At 36.5% G+C, this 24,494-nt stretch overlaps 1 protein-coding gene across 2 annotated transcripts in view; it reads left to right on the top strand.

Annotated features, from left to right (window-relative positions):
* Nucleotides 1-24,494, top strand: part of EHBP1 (EH domain binding protein 1) — a 326,557-nt gene that overhangs the window by 163,090 nt on the left and 138,973 nt on the right. The gene's annotated exons all lie outside the window — the stretch shown is intronic.

Below are 24,494 nucleotides of genomic sequence, written 5' to 3'. Positions count from 1 at the left end.
ACAGTGTGGTGATTCCTCAAGGATCTAGAACTAGAAATACCGTTTGACCCAGTCATCCCATTACTGGGTATATACCCAAAGGATTATAAATCATGCTGCTATAAAGACACATGCACACGTATGTTCATTGCGGCACTATTAACAACAGCAAAGACTTGGAACCAACCCAAATATCCATCAGTGACAGACTGGATTAAGAAAATGTGGCATATATACACCATGGAATACTATGCAGCCATGAAAAAGTATGAGTTCATGTCCTTTGTAGGGACGTGGATGAAGCTGGAAACCATCATTCTCAGCAAACTATCACAAGAACAGAAAACCAAACACAGCATGTTCTCACTCGTAGGTGGGAATTGAACAATGAGATCACCTGGACTCTGGAAGGGGAACACCATACACCGGGGCCTGTTGTGGTAGAGGGAGGAGGGAGGTATAGCATTAGGAGATATACCTAATGTAAATGATAAGTTAATGGGTACAGCACACCAACTTGGCACATATATACATATGTAACAAACCTGCACATTGTGCACATGTACCCTAGAACATAAAGTATAATAGAAAATAATAATAATAAAAAAGGAAGAAAAACAAAACAAAACAAAAAACAAACAAAAAAACAGAAAACAAAAACTCTCGCCAGAGTAAACAGACAATCTATAGAATTGGAGAAAATATTTTCCAACTATGTATCTGAGAAAGGTCTAATATCCAAAATCCATACGTAACTTAAATTAACAAGCAAAAAACAACCAAGCAACCCCATTAAAAAATGAGCAAAGAACATGAAAACACACTTCCCAAAAGAATGCCTACATGTGGCCATCTGGTATATGAGAAAAAAAATGCTCAACATCAGTAATCTTTTGAGAGATGCATATCAAAACCACGATGAGATACTGTCTCATACCAGGCAGAATGGCTATCACTAAAAAGTCAAAAAATAACAGTTGCTGGTGAGGTTGCAGAGAAAAGGGAATACTTATACACTGCTGGTGGCAATGTGAAATAGTTCAGCCACTATGGAAAACAATTTGGAGATTTCCCAAAGAACTTAAAACAGATATACCATTCCATCCAGCAATCCCATTACTAGGTATATACCCAAAGGAATGTAACTTGTTCTACAGTAAAGACACATGCATGCGTATGTTTATCACAGCACTAATCACAATAGAAAACACACTGGATCAACCTACATTGCCCATCAGCAGTAGACCAAATAATGAAAATGTGATACATATATACCATGGAATACTACACAGCCATAAAAAAGAACAAAATCATGTTCTTTGCAGCACATGGATGGAGCTGGAGGCCGTTATCCTAAACAAATTAACACAGGAACGGAAAACCAAATACTGCATGTTCTCACTTATAAGTAGGAGCTAAACATTTAGTACACATGGACACAAAGAAGGGAACAATAAACACTGGGGCCTGCTTGTGGGTAGAGGGTGGGAGGAGGGTGAGAATCAAAACTGTACCTACTGGATGCTGTGTTTTTTACTTGGGTGATGAAATAATCTATACACCAATCGCCCATGACATGCAATTTACTCATGTAACAAACCTGCACATGTGTGTCCTGAACCTGTAATACAAGTTGGAAAGGAAAAACAGACAAAAAAAGAAAGAAGGAAAGGAAAGGGGAAAGGAAAGAGGAAAGGAAAGGGGAAAGGAGAGAGGAAAGGAAAGGAGCTCTAAAGCAGCTAGGCATGAGAGACAGCTTTATACTAATATAGAGGAAGAAATCTAAATCATCCTTTGACAAATGAACTGGAAAGATTAAAGCTCAGTCCAGGTAAATGTTTTATTGAAGAATTTCAATTTTGTCACTTTGATTTATGTCAAGGTATAATTTTGGATTGTCACTCTTTTTTAGAAATTTTAATATGTGATGACTACATGGAAAGGTAAAACATCTTTGGAACAAAACCTAAAGCTATTGAACGATTCCGTTGTAAATAATATAGTGTCTTCTGTGTGTTGGTCTTAGCAAATTTTTTTAGGTAAATAACTTCTGCCTATCTAGTCATGGGTGTGTTGTTACCACTGTATTAGGTTATTTAATTTTTGTAGGTAGTAATGTTAAAAATGAGATTAACTTGATCTCAGAGGGATAAAGAAAAAATTACAGGTCCCCCACCTCCTGCCAGTAGAGAAAGGATTGGAACCTAGCATTTCCATTAATATTTTATGATGTTGGAACCATACTCTACTCAGGTACCTGGGCTTCTATTTTTCTCAAGGACGTTGAAATTCAGTAGTTTCTTTTGAATAGACAATTTTTCATTTCATTCTGTGGCTTTTGTTAAATGCCAGACTTCTGAAATACTTCATTTTGTTTTCCTGTATAGAGGGAGAGTTTGTTCACTGAGTTCCTCATTCAGCCATTCCATAAGTCAATCTCCAGGTGTTTGTTTTTATATCAAGTTTTTTTGTTTTTTTTTTTTTAACCCAATGACTTAAATTCTGTCTTGCTGGGTTGTGCTAGAGAAAGAGGGAAAAACACTAAATGAAAGGAGCAGATGATAGAAATATAAGGCAAAAGGAGATGGCCAATTCCAGTATCCATAAGAGCAAAAATAAACAGTGACTGGGACACTAGCCAGAATCAAGAAACTTTAGGTTCCTTATCCATTCTGACCATAAAGAATACCTAAACCTATCACTTTCTCTGAATCTGTAGTCCCTCATTGCTTGCTTCCTATACCATCCCTCTTTATTCCGTCAGGTGTTTGGAGCTAATTAAGCGTTCCTAATCTCTCTATAGAGGAAAGGAAATAGGCTGGGTGCGGTGGCTCACACCTGTAATCCTGGCACTTTAGGAGGCCAAGGCAGGCAGATCACTTGAGGTTGGGAGTTTGAGACCAGCCTGACCAACATGGAGAAACCTCGTCTTTACTAACAATACCAAATTAGCCAGGTGTGGTGGCGCATGCCTATAATTCCAGCTACTCAGGAGGCTGAGGCAGGAGAATTGGAGATTGTGGTGAGCCAAGATGGCGCCATTGCACTCCAGCCTGGGCAACAAGAGTGAAACTCCGTCTCAAAAAAAAAAAAAGAAAAAAGAAAAAAGAAAGGAAACGAACTTAACTGTGCCTGTTGTATGTCGGGCAATATTTTGTTTCCTCACTTGATCCATACAAGAACTGAGGATACACACACACTATACATATACACACACACACATATGTACAATCTATACCATTATCTCTGTTTTACATATGAGAAACTGAACCTTGAATAAGTAATTTGCTCAAAATGATAAAAGTGAGTAGTGACACAGGATTAAAATTCAGGTTCATTATGTGCAAAATCCATGCTTTTCTTACTGTGTCATGCTGTCTCTAGAGAGAGGTATTTCTGGTTCAAAGTTGGAACTCTAAATACGTTTTTCCATAGAACTTATATGGTGATTAAGTTTTCTTATAGCAAAGTATGTGTTAGCTATGTGAATAGCTATTTTTACATTATTTTGAAGGTAATGTTTCATTGCAGACACATTGTGGAGTAAATGATGTTTATGGGAAAGACTGAGCAGTTTAGCACCTTGCTTCTCTTGGAAAATGCCTCATTATGCTCAGACATAGACATTAGAGACACAATCATATCCACAGTAACCTTTTGTTGATCTGAAAGTTAGTTTGGATAAGACACCTGGTAGTTTGGATAAGATACCTGGTGAAACCCAACTGAAAAATTAATGCTAAAAAAGACTAGCCGTCTATAGTCCCAGCTACTCATATTGAGGCTGGAAGATTGCTTGAGCCCAGAGACTGAGATCCCATCTCTTAAAATAATAGTAATAATAGACTGCCGGCCAGGCACAGTGGCTCATGCTTGTAATATCAGCAGTTTGGGAGGCCGAGGCAGGAAGATTGCTTGAGCCCAGGAATTAGAGACCAGCTTGGGCAATATAGTGAGACCCTGTTTCTACAAAAAATTGAAATAAAAACATTAGCTGGGCGTCGTGGCTCACGCCCGTATTCCCACTTACTTGGGAGGCTAAGGTGGGAGGATCACTAGAGCCTGGGAGGTAGAGGCTGAAGTGAGCCGTAATGTGTCACTGCACTCCAGCCTGTATGGCAGAGTGAAACACGGTAACCTAATAAAAAAAATTAATAATAGACTGCTGATACATTATTAAGTAAAAAAAAAGTGCCTAACAGAATATAGTGTGTATTTAAAATGTTATTCTGTGTGTATAAAAGTGTTGCTCACATCTGTGTATATAAAAAACAAAAAAGTTTAAGAGAAAAGTTCAATGTTTAAAGAAGTAAACTGACATTAAACATGCAACTATCCAGTAAAATAAGTTAGTTCCAGTGATGACTGACCATCTTTTACTGGCTATGAATATAAATTAATGAATATGCAAGCTACTAGATAAAATTCATGCACTTAATACAATATGCAATTTAAGTTATTAGGAAAAATTTAGGAACATAAATGAAATTGTTCCCAGATACATCTGCTAAAGTATGCTATTAAAATACTATATGATCTAGTTCCATAAAAATCATAATATAAACAGCCCATTATTGACAATAAAAAATTGAAATAAATTAAACTTACAGTTTTGTGATTGCACAGAAAAGAGCCCCATGGTACATTCCATGATGAAGTGAGCCTGGTCAAGTGGAGAAGGGCTCCCTCAAAGATCTTGAGTGGCAGAGCTCCAGTGATTGACAGCAATACTACTGTCTACTTGCTCCCTCTCTGAAAATGGAAACCCTATTTATATATCTTATGGCTCAGCTAAATAACTGAAGTCTTCACTCATATTGTTGCTTCTTTCTAGAAAGTTCTAATTAAGACTGAAGGTTTTCACTTGGATGTTTTCGAACTTGAGTAGACTACAGAAACTGTGGAAAACTCAGGGTAAACTCAAAAGTAACTCATAGCAGTCTTACTGATGACTTACTCCCAGGAGCAAATTCAAACCACAAAGCAAGCACCCTTTTCAGCTTTTGCACATAATGGCTTCCTTCTAGAAAGTTGTTTACCTCGATTTCTGTGTAAAACTGTGCAGAATGGTGTCTAAGGGCCATTCTTGCTGAAAAAACAGTAAACACACAATCAATATGTTAATTTCCTATCATATGTAAATTGAAAATGTTAAACCTTTCAAGGAATATTATAAAAAGAATGAGAATCAAATGTAATTTAGTAAAATAATAAACACACAGTTTTTAAAAGAAAATTTAAAATGCCAAGAATGTTCGGTGACAGCTAGGAAAAACAAAAGGTAATCTTATTTTACCTGTAAATTTTTTACTTACTGTCATACCCTGTTCCTCAATACTACGGAATAAATGGTATGCTCCTATATATATTAGCTGTTCTATTGGTTAATATTTTTTTTTTAGTTATGAGTAATAGAAACAAGACATGTATTTGAATTTTCTTATTAAACAAAAAGGATAAAGTTATAAAGACATGAAGATATTTTGCCAAACCCTAAGCAAAGAATACAAGCTGGGCCTCAGGAACAAATGGGAATCAACCTCAGTGTATCTGCTTCTCTCTCTGGAATACCTTCAATCTGCTTTTACCTTTTTAATGATGATTTAGTTAGGCTTGCTTTTTCCCCTGCAAAACAGTTTATGTTCTGGAATTTCCTACCTCTCCTGTACAAAGCTACCCTTCCTTCAGTGTGTCTGACTTTAGCTAATGGCTAAGAGCAAATTACATTGACTCAATTACCGTTTTACAATATATGTATGTTGACCCTATAACAACTATTAATTTAAAAAATATTTTTAATAAAAAGAGTCTCTGGTTAATAGAATTTTAGTTGGAATTAGGATTTTCTGTGGGCAATAGAAATCCTCATGACAGCTTAGATTAAAAGATAAATTTCTTTCTTTCTTTACAAATATTGAAGGTCCAGTGCTGATACAGTAGTCTCACAGTCATCGGGGATCCTATTATAGTAATATAATAGTAGTCTATAATAGATCTATAATAGATTAGTATTCTACCATTCTCAGCCTAGATTTATACTTCATGGCCCAACATTGTCCCCATTCTAGTCAACAAGAAGGAAGGGACAAAAATAGCCATACCAGCTTCCACCTAGGGAGGCTAGAAAATGAGTCATTTTTCTGGGCAGTTGTGTTACAGCTGAAAATCAAGAGTTCTGTTACTATAGAAGGGTAGAATGGATTTTAGGGGTCAGTTAGCAGGCTGTGCCCTAATACTTATTTAAAATGTGATTGGAAATATAAATGAGCCTAAATCTTGGTGTCTCTCTTATGAGAAAACCTGATTACTTGAAAGAGTCTTTTAAAAATAACATTTAAACCAATTAAGCCAAGCAAGGTGGCTCATTCCTGTGATCCCAGCACTGTAAGAGGCTGAGGTGGAAGGATCGCTTGAGCCCAGGAGCGGAGGTTGTGGTGAGCCACTGCACTCCGGCCTTAGAGACACAGCAAGATCCCATCAAATAATTGATTGACTGATACCTAGCTAACTAGCTAGATAGATAGATTATAGCAAATTTTGAGGGAAAATCAGAATATTTTATAATTGGCCATAAAGAAGTTTAGGTACATTACAATGCAAACACACACACAAAAACCCAGGCTGTCAGAGTTGAATAGTTTTTTTCTTCAAGGTCATTGCTCTACATTTATATTATGATGTCTGAAAAGACATGTTAATTTTCAGAACATAGAATTACTGGTGAGGAAGTTGAGAAACATTCCTTTTTCCCCTCCCTTAGCACATATGGTGTCATTTCTAAAACATATTTGGATATGTGCACTTGATGGCCTGGACTAGGGTGAGGCAAGAGAAATTTATAAGGCACAAAATTTAAGGAAGCACATTCTCTTAGGTTGGAACAAGTGTGAGCTCTGCATCTACACCACCCTAAAAGTGAATGGCTCCCGAATGTTGCACTCTGGGCATCCCCTTGACTCACACTAGTCCCAGCCATGGTGCACAGATGGGGCAAATCTGACAGACAAATGTGCAGTAGCAGTAACTCACAGGCCTTTGAAGCCTGAATAAAAGTAAATAACTTATTTGTGTACTTTAACAATAAAGAATGGCTCACAAATTTGGCCTATTTGCTAAATGCTGTATAAAGACTAAGCAGTTAGTAATAAATGGCAAATGGAGTGCTATTGCTATATATTGACAGGGCTACTTTAGGGTATATTACTGATGATAAATGTGAAGGAAGCACTGGTTAGCTCACCTTTACTACATGAAAAAGGAAGGGGATTATATCTGGAGTATTTGAATAGATTCACACAAACTATGACAGAAGTCTCCCAAACTGTCTGTACTGATAAATTTCACTTTAAGAAAAACAAACAAAAAATGCATAGTGGAGTTAGGACTGTGGTGAGGCAAGAGAGGCAATTATGGTGCAAAATTTAAGGAGCCACTAACTCCTGGAGGCATGCAAGTACAAACTTGGCACTTACACAAACCGAAGAGTATCTTCATAAATTTTGGCAGTAGGTGCCTCTTTTTTTTGGAGAGAGAGAGTCTTGCTCTGTTGCCCAGGCTGGAGTGCAGTGGAGCAATCTCAGCTCACTGCAACTTCTGCCTCCCAGGTTCAAGCCATTCTCCTACCTCAGCATCCCTAGTTAGTAGCTGCTTTGCCCACTTTTTAATGGGGTTGTTTGGTGTTTTTGTTTGTTTTGTTTTGTTTTGTTTGTAAATTTGTTTAAATTCCTTATGGATGCTGGATATTAGACCTTTGTCAGATGTATAGTTTGCAAAAATTTTCTCCCATTCTGTAGGTTGTCTGTTTACTCTGTTGATAGTTTCTTTTGCTGTGCAGAAGCTCTTCAGTTTAATTAAATCCCATTTGTCAATGTTTGCTTTTGTTGCAATTACTTTTGGTGTCTTCATCTTGAAATCTTGGCCCATGCCTATGTCCTGAATGGTATTGCCTAGATTCTTTTCCAGGGCTTTTATAGCTTTGGGTTTTACATTTAAGTCTTTAATCTATCTTCAGTTAATTTTTTATATGGTAGAAAGAAGGGATCTAGTTTCCATTTTCTGCATATTGCTAGCCAGTTATCACAGCATCATTTATTGAATAGGGAATCCTTTCTCCATTGCTTGTTTTTGTCAGCTTTGTCAAAGATCAGATAAGGATGTAGCCTCATTTCTGGGTCCTCTATTTTTGTTCTGTTGGTCTATTTTTGTACTTGTTTTTGTACTTATTTTGTGTCTATTTTTGTCTGTTTTGTGTCTATTTTTGTACCAGTACCATGCTGTTTTGGTTACTGTAGCCCTGTATAGTTTGAAGTTGGGTAGCATGATGCCTCTAGCTTTGTTCTTTTTGCTTAGGATTGCCTTGGTTATTCAGGCTAGGCTCTTTTTTGATTCCATGTTTTTATTTTTTGAAATGGAATCTCACTCTGTTGCCCAGGCTGGAGTGCCGTGGCACAATTTCGGCTCACTGTAACCTCTGCCCCTGGGTTCAAGTGATTCTCCTGCCTCAGCCTCCTGAGTAGCTGGGACTACAGGCACGTGCCACCACGCCCAGCTAATTTTTGTATTTTTAGTAGAGACTGGGTCTCGATCTCCTGACCTAGTGATCTGCCCACTTTGGCCTCTCAAAGTGCTGGGATTACAGGCATGAGCCACCATGCTCAGCCCCGTATGAATTTTAAAATAGTTTTTTCTAGTTCTGTGAAGAATGTCATTGGTAGTTTGACAGGAATAGCATTTTATCTATAAATTGCTTTGGGCAATATGGCCATTTTAACAATATTAGTTCTTCCAACCCATGAGCATGGAATGTTTTTCCATTTGTTTGTATCATCTCTGATTTCTTTGAGCAGTGTTTTTTCTCCTTGTAGAGATCTGTCACTTCCCTAGTTAGCTTATTCCTAGGTATTTTATTCTTTTTGTGGTGATTGTGAATGGGAGTTCGTTCCTGATTTCTTCTTGAGACATAGATTACTTGAAATATATATTAATTTTAAATATACAGACTTTTTTTTTTTAAGATGGAGTCTCGCTCTGTCACCCAAGCTGGAGTGCAATAGTGTGATCTCAGTTCACTGCAACCTCCGCCTCCCGGGTTCATATGATTCTCCTGCCTCAGTCTCCCAAGTAGCTGGGATTACAGGTGCACGCCTCCACGCCCAGCTAATTTTTGTATTTTTAGTAGAGACGGAGTTTCACCATGTTGGCCAGGCTGGTCTCAGACTCCTGATCTCGTGACATACCCTCCTTGGCCTCCCAAAGTGCTGGGATTACAGGCGTGAGCTGCCGCACCCAGCCCAGGCTTCTTATAGTTACTGTTTTGTTATTGACTTCTAGATTAATTGCACTATAGGCAGAGAACATAAATTAAACCCTCTGAAATTTGTTGAAAACATGCTATAGTTTGACTTCCTCTCTTCCTTATTTGGATGCCCCTTATTTCTTTCTCTTGCCTGATTGCCCTGACCAGGACTTCAAATACTGTGTGAGAGAGAGGAAGTCACACTCTCCCTGTGTGCAGATGACATAATCCAGTACCCAGAGAACACCCTAGTCTTGGCCCAAAAGTTTCTTTAGCTAATAAATAACTTCAGCTAAATCTCAGAATAGAAAATCAATGTGCAAAAATCACTAGCATTCCTATACATCAAAAACAGTCGAGCTGATAGCGAAATCAGGAACGAACTCCTGTTTTACAGAATATAAACTGTAAATTCAATGAAAAGTTTTAGTTTTACTACTTGACATGTTGACAAAGAAGATACTATAGTCAACTTGAACTCCTGTAATCATTTCTATGAAGGCTTTATGTTTTACTTAAACTTTTTGCTTGGCACTGTTTTTTGTTTTAAGTCCCAACTTGAAAGGCTTGAAGAGCAAGCCTTTCGTGTTTGAACTTGGAGAAGAGTCTCAAAAACAATCATAGCACAATGGAGTTAATGGAGCAACTGGATATTGTAAAATACCTTAATATTCCTTTTGCTGTCTGTATCCATGACATTTAAGCAAGAGTTTAGGACATACTTTTATTGTTAATAGATATCTTTAACTAGCTTATGTACAGAGAGTCAGACTACTGTGGGACATGTAAATGCTTCAATACCTAGATTAAGAGTTGTAATCTAAGGATTTATATATATACTATATATTGGCTCCATTAGCACTATTATCATTAAAGGTGTGCTAGCATCCTCTTCGCAAACTTGCATATAGCGAGGCTGTTTCACTAGGTTTTAAGTTTATGGCCCAGGAAGCTTAATTTTTTTTTTAAACTTCCAATAATCAGCATTCAGCAGAGTGCTGCAGAAAGAAGACTTTTAAAGCTGGATAAACCTCTCTAATAATGATCTTATTGAAAAGCAAAGCCAATAATTGAAAATACATTGTGAGTAAATTAATAATTCTTTGGGAAAGTAAACTTATAAAGTATATGACTTTAACTGGTAGGTTTTGTAGTATTATTTTATAGTAAAATATGTTTCTAGTGCTAAATTCCAGTTTGGGACCATTCTTATACCTAAAATGCCTTGTGAATTCAAGGTAATTTTTTACCTGCATTTACATCATAATTATGTTTATCTGCATTTACATCATAATTTCCAAATTCTTAGAGATTAATAGAGTGACGTAATCATTTGGATAAAAATACTGAAGCTATTTTTCCACCACCACCACATGTTATTGAAATGAAATTGTTTAGTGTTTTTCTGTGTAACTCTTCTTAAATACCTTTTTAGATTATACTGTAGCTAGGTGAGTGTTTTTTGGTTTTTAGTTTTTTGTGAAGACCATTCACATAAAACTTCTTCTGGTAAATCTTCACAAGGAAGCAAAACAGAAAAGGTTCATCTAATTGATTAGCATAAATAACAGGTTTTCTTTTTAATTTTAATTGAAAAACAATTTATTCTTTAATGTATTCACAGCTTCAGTTATTAAGTAGAGGTTGTCATTTGGCTTGACTTGAATGAACTAAATATATATGTAATGTGCACTTATGATTTTCACACAGATGTGAAAAAATTTGATCATGTGTTATTCTTATTATATATTTCTTTAAAACTTGCTAATACTTTTAATTTTACATAGCAAAACTTTACCTTCTACAGCAGGTGTGATCCTCATTGCAACCCATGCTATTCTCACAAATTTATAATTGACTAAAAATATCTTAGTATAAAAATTATGTATTTGCTCCCTCCCACCCCCAATAGTGTTTCTAATAGAGCTCCTCTAATTTTTTGGAAAGAAAAAATTACTCCAAAATATTTACTTAATACAATTTAATATATCACATGCAAACTATTACCAGTTCTATGTTAATTATATTTGAAACTTGAGACTTCAGAGTACACATAAGCAAAGTGATTACTAGTATTCTTTTTGATTTCAAAAATAAGAATTCAAACATATGTTTACTTCATTATTTCCATGAGCAACAGCTTTCGCTTTGATAAACATTAGCAATAAAAAGATATTAATGGACATTTCCAAAAGATATTTTTCAAAAGAAATGTTATTTTTATCTGAATTTGAAATTAAGCTTTTACTTATTCTGAAGGAGGCATCCAAGTAGTGTTACCCTAATTCCTAAAATGTCAAGAAGAAGGCAAAGATAAATGAACAATATATGGCTTGCCAAATGCTTTTTAAAAAGTTAAGTATACATACACATATTATGTAGTTCAAAACAACATTTTCTTTGTGTCATGAGTAAACTTTCTATCATATATCATTAGTAACCTAAGTATTTTTATTATAAAAAAATACTCTCATGTGAATGTTCTCATAAGGTTTTTTTTAAAGGGTGTGAGATGTTAAAGTGCTGTAAAGTAGAATCTGAAATCTCTTCAAGAGTTATTCTCATTTGGAAGTGGGTTAGTAACACGAGTCAGGTGGAATGCTACACCAGTTCAGTAGTGCTCATTACTACTCTTAACATTGCTTTGAACATCAATTACAAATAAATTATTTATCTTACTAACATGAGATTACTTACTTTAGAATTTTCCAAGACAAGGGGAAATATATTCCTAAGAAATGTTTATTAATGATAATGTTAACTGATTTTGTTTAAGTGAGAAATAAGCTAATTCAAAAATTAAGCAGAAAAAAATTGCATACACTTGTATAACCTTCACCACACTGGATATAGCACTATTCTTTTACTTCCCGAAACTCCTCTGTATACCTATGATTGCACCACCGCACTGTGGTCTGGCTGACAGCAAGACCCTAGCAAAAACAGAAAGAGAAAAAGAAAGAAAGAAAGAGAGAAAGAGGGAGAAAGAAAGGAAAAGAAGAAAGGAAAAGAAAGAAAGAAGGAAGGGGAGGGGAGGGGAGAAGGAAGGAAAGAAAGAGAGAACGCTGCAGGCAGGGCTGCAGTAGCTGATGCAGCTATGTATTTGAAAACTATATGGATGAATCTCAAATGCATTATTCAGAAGGCTACATTTGGTATGATTCTACTTACATGGCATTCCAGAAAAGGTAGAATTATAGGTACAGATAACTACTGCTGGCCCAGGGGTAGGGAGGTATACAGAGGAGTTTTGGGAAGTAAAAGAATAGTGCTATATCCAGTGTGGTGAAGGTTATACAAGTCTATGCATTTGTCAAAACTTGCAGAACTGCACACTGAATGGATGCATTTTGCTGTATGTAAATTCTATCATCATCATCATCATCATCGCTGCAGGAGAGAATACCCTGAGCAACAGAGCCCTCCTATAATAATGCATAGCACTTCCAGAGCAGTTTGTCTTAACATTCCTGTCTTCTTTGCCTTATTTCTATTGCCTTCCCTGTCTTCAGCTTCTGCTGTTTACTGATACCTTTGGCATTTTAACCTGGGGCCCCAGTGACTTCCTTTGATAGGTCTTGGGTCCACACTTGTAAAACAGAACTGGAGCTCACTCAGTTGGTTTCCAGGATCAACTTTGTATACCACTGGATACTATTTGATAAAGGAAAAACACATGATCAGATTTCAGTATGTCAGAAGACAGTATGTGATAGAAAGTGAAGAAAATGAAGACAAGGATATAGATAGGTAACTTTTATAATATCCATGGCCAGAAATCATGAGGTTCTGAGCTGTTGAGCAATGCAGTGAAGATGGAAGAAAGAGTAAACAAAATTGTTTAGTTAGAAGAGACAAGGCTAAAGAATAGGGTCTGAGGGAGGAAAAAAGAGTAAGAGTCAGGAATGATTCAGAAGTTTCTAGCTTTGGGGCAGCTGGTTGGATTGCTCATTCCACTTATTCAAATTCAAAAAATATTTATTGAGTACTGAACTATATGCTTAACAATGGTTAAATTAGTAAATTTAACGTTAGGTGTTTTCTACTGCAATTTAAAAATACATATATTTATTGAATACCCAGTGTGCCAGGCAATGGAAATAATAGACACTGGATATGATAGGCACTGTTTCTAACTTTCTGGAGATACTACAAAGTGAACTCACAAATAATATACATAAAAATCATGATAAATGAATCGGAGGAAAAGAACAGGGTACTATAAATACAATGATATTAGATCCTTTAAGAGATAATAAGGAGAAAACAGTAGGGGAGAAGAATTCCAGGCAACATGTGTGAAGTCCCTGAAGCAAGTAATAACTTGTCATGTTTAAAGAATTGAAAAAAGACCATTTAACTGGAAAGGAGTGAGCAAGGAGACAGTGATGTTATACAAGTCAGGGAATGTGGGCACTGCCTGGGATGTAAAGGGTCTTATGGACCATTGTAACAATTATGACATTAACTAATGTGTGGTGGAAAGCCAGTTAAGTTAGTGTATGTATGTATTCGTTGAGGGAAAGGCAACGTGATTTGTAACTTCATATTCTACCTTACATTTTGTTTTAGCAAATGAACTGTCCTTACTTTTATCTAAGGACTCATACATCAATTTGTGTATAAGATCCATCTCTGTGGTCTACTCAGGGCTTTGATCCTGATTTTACCTCTCTGCTTCTTGCATCAGTGTCTTATTCTGTACCTGACCACTTCAGTTAGCTTACAAATATAATATAGCGCATCTTAAAAAAAAAAAAAAAAACAAACAAACCCTTGTAGACTCCACAGATGCCTTCATCGACTTCCCTGTTTCTCTGCCCCCGTACTGAAAAAGTTGTCTATACTCCTCATCTCTAGTTCCTTCAGTCTACTCCAAACAGGCTTTTCTATCTCTGTCCTTTGAAACCACTGTGATTAAAGTCACTCACATCTTGCCAAGTCCAGTGCTTAATTTTAGTCTTTATGTTATTGATCCCTTCAGCAACATTTAATGTAGCTGATTACTTTTTCCTTTATAAATTTTTAGTAGAATTGTTTTAGCTAGATAACATTAATATGGTCCAAAAATGAAAATAACAAAAAGATATACATGGGAAAATCTTCCTTCTACTCCTGTACCATTTACCACATTTCACCCCTTTCCACACTGCTTCCTAACCATAACCACTACTATTAGCTCCTTGTGTATTCTTCTAATAGTTTTTACATGCATACAAGCAAATCCAAATGTTTTTTCTTATTATTCCCTTTCTTACCCCAAAGGTAACATCCTATAAACACTGTTCTGCCTCCTTAATTTTGCTCTTCTCATTTAACAGTTATCCTAGAAATCTTTTCAATTTGGTATATGGAGAGCTTCCTTATTCTGTTTACATCTCTATTCCAGTATGTGGATGTGCTATAATTTATTTAGCCAGTTACTCATACATGGTGTTTTCAGTCCTTTGTTATTATGAGCAATGCTGCAATGAATAACCTTGTACATTTATTATTTCATATATGTTGGATAAATTTCCTGAAGTGAGTCAAAGTATAAATGACTGTAATTTTGATAGTCATTGTCAAAAGGCCTTCCAAAGGGGTTGTACCATTTGCAATCAGATCTAATTCTATGACTTAAAAAATACTATCTATTTAGTTATGTATTTCAAATTTGTATCTCTAGCTCCAACTTTTTCCTGAGCTCTGCCTACTCAGCATTTCTCCTGGTACAAAATTGAACTTATTTTTCTTCCAAACTTCTTCTCAACATTTCTCTTGCTGCAAAATTGAAATGTATTTTCCTTCCAAACTTGCTGTTTCCCCTGTTTTTCCTACCTCCTAGAAAATGGCATTGCCTTTCATGCAGTTGCTCAGGAAGAAGACTTAAGAGCCATTTTTTTCTCCTTTTTTCTATAAACTACCTATCCTAATTCAGATAGATCTTTATGTGATGGTGGAAATATTCTGTATCTGCATTAATGTAGTATCCACAAGCTACATGTGACTGTTGATCACTTAAAGTGTGGCTAGTTTCTCTAAAGAACTGAATTTTACAGAGTGAAAAATAAATATAAAGGTCCTGAGGCTAGAATGACTGAGCATGAGGACCAGAATACTAAGGCAATAAAAAAGGCAGTGAGCGGAAAGAAACAAGTTTGGAGAGAGAGGAGATGACCAGGTCACTTAGGGCCTCAAAGGTCATAGGAATTTTATTCTGCAGGTTATGGGAAGCCATTGGTGGGTTCTGATTGGGGAGAGTGGCATAATCTGATTTTAAAACATTAATATTAATTTTTTAATGTAATAGTAATATATATTAATAGTTAATATTATTATATATTAATATATATAATAAATATTGATAATTTAATATTAATATTAAAAATCATTCCAGCAAGACTTCTAGTTCCAAAAATTCTCGGGAGATCTTTCTACTGCAAAACAGTAAGATATACTGCATAAAATATAGATTTCAATTGAATTGTCGGGCACAGTTATTGTTTGTCTTTTAATAACAGAAAACCCGAGGGGTGAGCAGTGAGCTCTCTTGAAAGAGTTAACCAAGAGCAGAAAAATGGTTTTGTTTTGTGCATATCTTGGTGTATATATTGTCTTTCACAACAAGTAAATAAAAATTTTAAACTTGGCATACCTCTAAAGCAGAGAAATATTATTTCCACAATTTTCTAACTACTCATTCCCTCATTTCATTCAGATCTCTTCTCAAATGCTACCTCATTAAAGAAGCCTTCCCTGACTACCCTATATAAACCACCCCCTTTCTCTAATCACTATTACCATACCTGTGTACTTTGGTCTTCTTTATTTCTATATCCTCAGAGCCTAGCATTGGTGCTTAGTATGTAATGGGTACTCAATAAATAATTGTTGGATGGATGGATAGATGAAAGGTAAAGAAGGAGGAAGAGAAGAAAGGAAGGAAAAGAGAGAGAAGGAGGAGGGGAGAAAAGAGGATAGGAGAGGAGACCAAGACAGTCATTCTGGCTCAGCCTTTAATAGAGAATGAGAATATAAGAATAAGTTTGTGTTTTAAAAAAATGAATTTGGGCTGGGCACGGTGGCTCCTGCCTGTCATCCCAGCACTTTGGGAGGCCAAGGTGGGCGGATCACCTGAGGTCAGGAGTTCAAGACCATCCTAACCCACACAGAGAAACCCCATCTCTATTAAAAATACAAAATTAGCCGGTCTTGGTGGCGCATGTCTATCATCCCAGCTACTTGGGAAGACTGAGGCAGGAGAATCGCTTGAACCTGGGAGGTGGAGGTTGCAGTGAGCCGAGATCGTGCCATTGCACTCCAGCCTGGGTAACGAGGGAAACTCCGTCTCAAAAAAAAAATGAATTTGGTTTTAGATAGACTGAGTTTTTGCTTCTACTTCCATTCTTTTTTTCCCCTCTTCCTTGTGAAATATGCACCTACATGCAGGTGGCAGAATTAACATGCGATTGGTCTTGCCTTTTCAAGGGGCTGGTGAAGTGTTCATTACATTTTGTGAAATAGGCAATTAATAAGAAAGAAAAATGCAAACCGTAAGAAAATGGCCCTTAAACCTTCAAAAATACCTCAACTCAGAATAATCAGAAGGTGCTGGCTTGTTGAGGTTTAGGAGAAAATTCATTAATTGTGGCCTTCACAGAGATGTTTCATTCATGAACTCAGGAGCTGAAGGGGTCTTCCCTAAATTCAGGACAACGTTGAGAACAAGGCCATGGGGGACTGAGCCTTGGAGTAGAACAGTGACATCTGCAGATAACGGATATTGTTAAGGCCCATGTGGAGAAAATACAGCTGACTTCAAGTGTCTCAAGATACAAGATACATTTTAATAGAGAAATGGGCAGCACACATTTTGTAATTTTTAGTATCTCCTGTGTTCCTTCCTGTCCCTTTATTGAGAATAAGAAATTTTTCCATTCAGTTTTGCTGTGTGTAGGCTCTCACTCAGGGATAATATGAAAGCATACACTCTTGCCAGAAATTTTTAGGTGTGGACTTGGAGACTCTGGGTCTGAAGCAGGTGACAGGAGTTTACATCAGACTTGGACAAAGAGCACCTGGCATTTGTTCTGTCACAAATGTATTTCATGCATACATACTGGAGTTCAACACTGAGGCCATCTGAAAGTTTCAAAGATGATAGTGGTTCCTAGCTGCTGAATCATGAAAATCTTTGATATAGGATATTCTACCTTGATTTATTTGGGTCTGTTAACCAGTTGGCAGAAGTTCCCTATGCACCATAGCAATTTCTTACATTTATAAGATTCTCCATAGTCTCCAAAACACTGAAATGTACACAGTTTATTTTATTGTCTATACAGAATCATGAAGTAGGTGGAGTGGGTACTGTTGTCTCCACTTTACAAATAAAGGTTAGGCCATTCATTGTATCATATTTAAGTGCTACATTTCAGGCAAACACAAATTTTAGAATGGAATTACTGAGTAATAATTTGCAAAAATGAGTCTTCTATTTACAAAAATAGGATTTGGATACCTGTGTTCAGTAGTAAACTTTGCTAGTACATTTAAGGGTTCTGCGGTGCATTAACTACTAGACCCAAGCTTGGGGAAACACAGATATCATGGTCTCATTAGTCACTTCCAATATAAGGAAAATAAAAAAATGAAAGCTAAATATTTACCCTGAAATTACATCATTGAGAAAGTGTAATTTAGTGAATGAAAATGATGTACACAGGCTTTTTCGAAAAATGGGAGGTTACCTTACTTAAAAATGGGGAAATGGCCAGGCATGGTGGCTCACATCTTTAATCCCAGCTCTTTGGGAGGCTAGGGTAATGGGGGACACAGGATTGCTTAACCCCAGGATTTCAAGACCAGTCTGGGCAACATGGTGAGACCCCATCTTCACAAAACAATTTTAATTAGGTGGGTGTGGTGGTTCATGCCTGTAATCTCAGCTACTCAGGTGGCTGAAGTAGGAGGATCACTTGAGATCAGGAGATTGAGGCTGCAGTGAGCTGTGATCACACTACTGCATTCCAGCCTGGGAGACAGAGTGAGACCCTGTCTTTAAAAAAAAAAAAAAAAATGTGGGGGGAAGCGTTTTTGTGGGTTTTTAAAATATATATATATTCTTTCTCTGAGTTTTATCTTAAGTTTTGTCTATCAAGATTTGAGAAATTATGGTAAAATATATTGGTGAGATTGATGGCAAATGACGTTATCAGTTTGTTTATATTTATACTCATATTTTGCTGTCAACTTAAACTATGCACTAAAATATCTTCTTGGAAAGTATATCTTATGTATTAGATTATTTTTTATTATGAAGCAGTAGCGAGTTGTTCTTAGCAGTTGTCGGAGTTTATATGGTAAGTAGCCAAGTGATTTCTTTAAAAGTCTTATATTCAGTTTTGCCTTATACTATAAAGCTCATTTAAAGTCAACAACACTGTATTTTATAGAAAGTATTTATTTTCCTTTATTAAGTCATAGGAACAATGGCCTTTTCCTTGATTGCTTGAAACTAATTGAGCTTGGTTCATCTTAAGTTGGCAGGTGTCTTTTTTAACTTGGACATAAGATGTGTGAGTAAGTGTTCCCATATTTTAGTCATGATGAGTTATGAGCCTATTAAAAATAATTATCTTCACCTCATAAATCTTTCTTTAGTTAAGTTTATTTTAGTTCTTACTTTAATCTTCCTATTAATGTCTGCTAGTTTGGGTCAGATATATATGAATAGCAACAAATTATAGATTTGAGCTATATTTAGCATAGAGAAAAAGGCCAGTGGCATAGTATGTTGTAGCCGTAGTTCAGTGTCTGTTCAAAACAGTTTCAGGTTCAACCCAACCCATCTATTTTGCTGTTTTTTTGGAATTGGGAACTTTTAAAAAAGTTGAATACAATAATTTAGCTTCATTTGATAGAAGTGGATAATTTTAAAAGTTGGAGATGCTATTTTATAGAGGAAACAAAAGGGAGCTGCATTTGCCAAAATCTAATGATGATGATAGGGTTAGAATAGATCCTCTGAGTTAATTCTCACTTGTGAATATGAACATTTAACACTTAGTCAAAAAAAAAAAGAAAAGAAAAAAGAAAGGTGAGCACAGTGGCTCACACACCTATAATCCCAGCACTTTCAAAGACCAAGGTAGACAGATCATTTGAGTCCAGGAGTTCAAGACCAGCTTGGGCAACATGGAAAAACCCCATCTCTACAAAAATTATGGAAATTAGCAGGATATGGCAGTGATTCCTGATGTCCTGGCTGCTTGAGAGGCTGAGGTAGGAAGATTTTTTGAGCCCAGGAGGTTGAGGCTGCAGTGAGCTGTGATCGCGCCACTGCACTCCAGCCTGAGTGACAGAGTAAGACCCTGTCTCAAAAAAGAAAAAAAGGAAAACAGAAAAGAAAATTCAGCAGTCTACTACCAAGAATCAAGAGCATTATTATAATTTTTAGAAAATGTGGTTATAATATTTATAACACACAACTTCCAGATTAGAGGCCTTCATGATAAATCAAGTATTTCGGAGACAGTGTGAGCATGTTAGTTACATGTTCTACAAGAACATTTTTTAAGTCATGTTCAAGAGTGTGCTTTGCCATTGGCTTCTCCATTTGTTGAATTCAGGATGACCTATGCATGAATAAATACGATTAAGGCATGAATTTTTCAACAATGAAAAAGAGCAACAGATGTAGCTGACTTTGAACGTGGGAGGATTGTTGATGCACTAGTGCCTAAGGGGAGTGTCTATGAGGGGAGGAAAGAGGAAAGAAAAAAATAACTTTCCAAAATGTCAGAACATAGGAGGGGAAGAGTAAAAATAGTCCAGGATACCTCTGTAGATCTTTTGTAATTGTGATGGAATTACCTTGCAGTTTGAAAATCGCTATTCTTTAAAATGTTTAACATTTTTCTTTTTGTATTACAAAGATGTTGCTTGAAAAAATACATACATGCATTTTCAAAATGGATTGCTAAAGGGGTGTCATTAGGAAAATCAGAATTGCTAGTAAATGATTTTATGAAGGCTACTTTCTGTCATCTTATTCCATTTTGGGCTGTAATAGTTAAAACTGTGAATATTGCATAAAAATTATTCTATTAAGTTATAAATGGAAAGTGACAAGTGGCAAGACTCCAAAATAATGACGTGTATGGTGAGACCATAGTTAATTTCCGACTGGTATATATGAAATATTTTAAAGCAGTTATTGCATCTAAATCACTTTACTTCATTATATTCTACTTTGTTTCATGTAAAAATAGTTGGTTTATATTAAAAGAATATTAGTTTGTTATATAGATTCTCCTTTCAGATGATTTCATTTACAACTAAATCTTATCTGTAGTGTCTATTCCATGTTAAATGTGCATTTTGGAAGAACTGGCATTTTTGACATCAGTGTATTCTAGTTCTTGCTAGTATTAGTCCCCTCCCTAAGTGAGCTCTTGTAGTTTGTGGTAATGAATAATCTTTGAGCTGTAAAAAGAAGCAAAATATACACAGAAGCATTTAAAACAAAGGGATAATTTTATGCTTTGCCTATTAATAACTGAAAGTTCTGTAGAGGGCTTAGTGGGAAAATTTATGAGGAAAAATAAAGGATGAAATTGTTATGTCTATTAACTTTATTAAAATTGCATGCTAAGTCTTAAAGGAACATTCTAGATATAAAATATTTAAAATGCTCCAACTCAGTGTAGCGTTTTTACAATAAATTTCTATCAGTGTGAATCTATATGATAGTTAACTCCTATAATGCATGTAGTTCTAATTTTAAAATATGTAAAGGAATGAATGCATGCAAGAAGATTATAATAAAGGTTTTAATAAGTGATTAAAAATAATTAAAAATTTGGGATAAGGAAGAAAAACCTAAACGTACTGAGTCAGGCCAGGTGCAGTGGCTTACGCCTGCAATCCCAGCACTTTGGAAGGCCAAGGTGGGAGGATTGCTTGTGCCTAGGATTTTGACCCCACCTTAGGAAACATAGTCAGACCCTGTCTCTACAAATTTCTTCTTAAAACTTAGCTAAGTGTGGTGGCTCACTCCTGTAGTTCCAGCTTCTTGGGAGGCTGAGGCTAGAGGACTGCTTGAGCCCAAGAGGTCAGGACTGCAGTGAGCCATGTTTGCACCATTGCACTCTAGCCTGGCCAACAGAGTGAGACCCCATCTTAAGAAGGAGAAGGAGGAGGAGGAGGAAGAAGAAGAAGAGGAAGAGGAGGAAGAAGGAGGAGGAAGATGAGGAAGAGGAAGAAGAGGAAGAGTAGGAAGAAGGAGGAGGAGGAATAAGGAGGAGGGGGAGGAGAATATTGAGTGGAAAGGTCTGCTCCCCAAAAGGAGAAAATTTTCATCCATAGTTTCTTCATCTAATACAAAATTTTTAAATAGGTCCTCACCTCCTTCTTTGATTTTCTAATGATCATTTAAAACCTGAGTACATATCTTACTTCCACCACCACCACCATCAAATCTAAGAAATAATTACTTACCTTTCTATGTTTTGGTTTATTTTTGCTCTTTGGACTACAAGCAATATAAAGGCTTGTAGGGGAAATGGTATATTCATAGCAATCAAATAACCATAAAATATGATATAGAGAGTAAATTACCATAAGAAACTGTGGTATATGGAAAGTGATGTGAAATTTGAGAGAAAGGAAAGGATTTGTGAAGGAAATGACTTTTGAGCCTGTATCTTACTGGTCTGGTAGAACTGAGACAAGAAATAGTTGAGGGACATCTTGAGCAGGTGAAATACTCTGAGCACTTCCTCACATGAACCCTGTTTAGTGGTCTTTCTCCAATATTTACAGTTCCCTTTACATGCCTTCTCTTCCATTCCTTTATGGCTGCACCTATAGGCCTTTTATCTAGAATAACCCTCATAGTGCATCTATTCCTACACATCTCCATCATAGAGAGGAGGAAACAGATACAAAGGATTTAGGTAGTTTGCCCAAAGTCACCCCATGAGTTAAGTGTCAGCCAGGACTGGAACTTAAGCCCATGTGCTTCACCCCCCTGCCCCATGGGCTGCCTGATGGTGGCAGAACCCCTGAGGATTGTCAAGGTCCCTTGGGGAATAAGGACCTGAGTGTGGAACAGGAGCCCTGCCAGGTGTGGGGGTACCCCTGGAGGACTGGGGGAGTGGCTGACCTAACTCAAGTTAGATCTCACTTGAGATCTCACTCGAATGACTCTTCCCATGTGAGGATCCCTCCTGGACTGCCAAAGCAGAGACTATTACTCTAACTTTTGTTTGTTTGTTTGTTTGAGATGGAGTCTCGCCCTGCCACCCTAAATTTGTGCTAAAGATTTCTAGTGTCTTACTATGTGCTAGGAAATATGGATAGAGTAGTAAGCAAGACCAAGTCCTGCCCTTGGGGAGTTTATATTCTAGAGAGTTAGAAAGATTACAAAAAGTAAATAAACAATATAATTTCAGATTTGATAAGAAAGCAAAATAAGAGTCTTCAGATATAAGAAAGGAAGATAAGAGTGCCAGAAAGATGGCATTTTAAGTCATTACCAGATTTCTTTCTATGAAGGTGATGTTTAAGTAATTTACTAAATGGTGTCAAGGAATGAACTGGATAAAGATATGGGGAAAGACTTTCCCTAGCAGAAAAAACAGCAAGTGTAAAGGTCTTGCGATGTAAATTTATATTGGGAGTCATAGAATATAAATTAGTTCTTGCTAATATTAGTCCCCTAATTTAGAGAGATCTAAAAGGTGAGAATGGGTTAGCCAGTAGGACAGGGAAGGAGGGAGGACGGGCACTTTATGCTCAGAGGACAGCCATGGTTACCATATTAGAGGAATTTAGCACATTAGAGGAACAAGTCGGCTAGTGTGGCTGCAGCAGCATCAGCAAGGGGAATGAATAGTGCAGGATGAACTGAGAACTAGACAGAGACTAGACCATGCAAGGTCTTTGAAGGCCATGTTATCCCAAGGATGCCGGCATCTATTAAAGAGTATTTTAAGCAGGGAAATGATATAATCAGGTACATGCTTGAAAAGATCACTCTTGGTTGGGCACAGCGGCTCACGCCTGTAATCCCAGCATTTTGGGAGGCCGAGGCAGGTGGATCACTTGAATCCAGGAGTTCAAGACCAGCCTGGGCAACATGGTGAAACCCCATCTCTACAAAAATACAAAAATTAATCGGGCGTGGTGATGCATGCCTGTAATCCCAGCTACTCGGGAGGCTGAGGCATGAGAATCGCTTGAACCAGGGAGGCGGAGGTTGAAGTGAGCCGAGATCAAGCCACTGCACTCCAGCCTAGGCAACAGAGCAAGACTGTCTCAAAAAAAAAATCAGTCACTTTTGTAAAAATAGTAGGAGGAAGCAGGAGTAAAAGCAGGAGAGAATAGAAACAAATAGTCTGGGCAAAAAATGATGGTAGTTTAGATTACAATGGTGATAGTGGAGATGGAAAGAGGTAGATAAATACAAGATGTATTTAATTCACAAGAGTTGCTTTTCATGTTGTATATTAAAAAAAACTTTCACTAAGGATTTTAAAGATTTCCTCTTATGTTTTCATTGGATTGTTTATAATTTTAGCCTTCACATTTAGGTCTGTGATCCACTTGGAGTTAAATTGTGTTATGTTCAAGGTTAGATTGAAATTATTTTGTCTTTTTTTAAAGCATATTTATACCCAGTCATTCCAGCACTACATGTTAAACAGACTGTCGTTTCTCTTCTAAGTTGCCTTTTTCACTTTTGTTGAAAGGTAATTTACTGTATATGTGTCCATCTCTTTTCAGACTCTGTTCCAGTGATTTGTTTGTCTATCTTTACAGAGTATCACACTATCTTCATTACTGTTGCTTTATCATAAGTCTTACAGTCAGAGAGTGTAAGTTTGTCGTCTTGTTCTTTTTCAGTTATCTTGGCTATTTTAGATCCTTTGCATTTCCATATGAATTTTAGCATCAGCTTCTCAATTTCAACTGGGATTCTTTGGATGTGTAGTATACAAGTATTGCACACCTTTTATCCAGCTTATTCCCAAGTATTTCATTCTTGCAAATGGTAAAAATGAAATTCATTTTGAGCTAATTCTAGATTTACATGTATTTTAAGAAATAATACAAGTGCTGGGAAAATTGGCTAGCCGTAAGTAGAAAGCTGAAACTGGATCCTTTCCTTACTCCTTATACGAAAATTAATTCAAGATGGATTAGAGACTTAAATGTTAGACCTAAAACCATA

This window comes from Mandrillus leucophaeus, unplaced genomic scaffold (genome assembly GCF_000951045.1).
Source record: "Mandrillus leucophaeus isolate KB7577 unplaced genomic scaffold, Mleu.le_1.0 Scaffold307, whole genome shotgun sequence".
Lineage (NCBI taxonomy): Eukaryota > Metazoa > Chordata > Mammalia > Primates > Cercopithecidae > Mandrillus > Mandrillus leucophaeus.
This window is presented reverse-complemented; position numbering and strand designations above follow the sequence as displayed.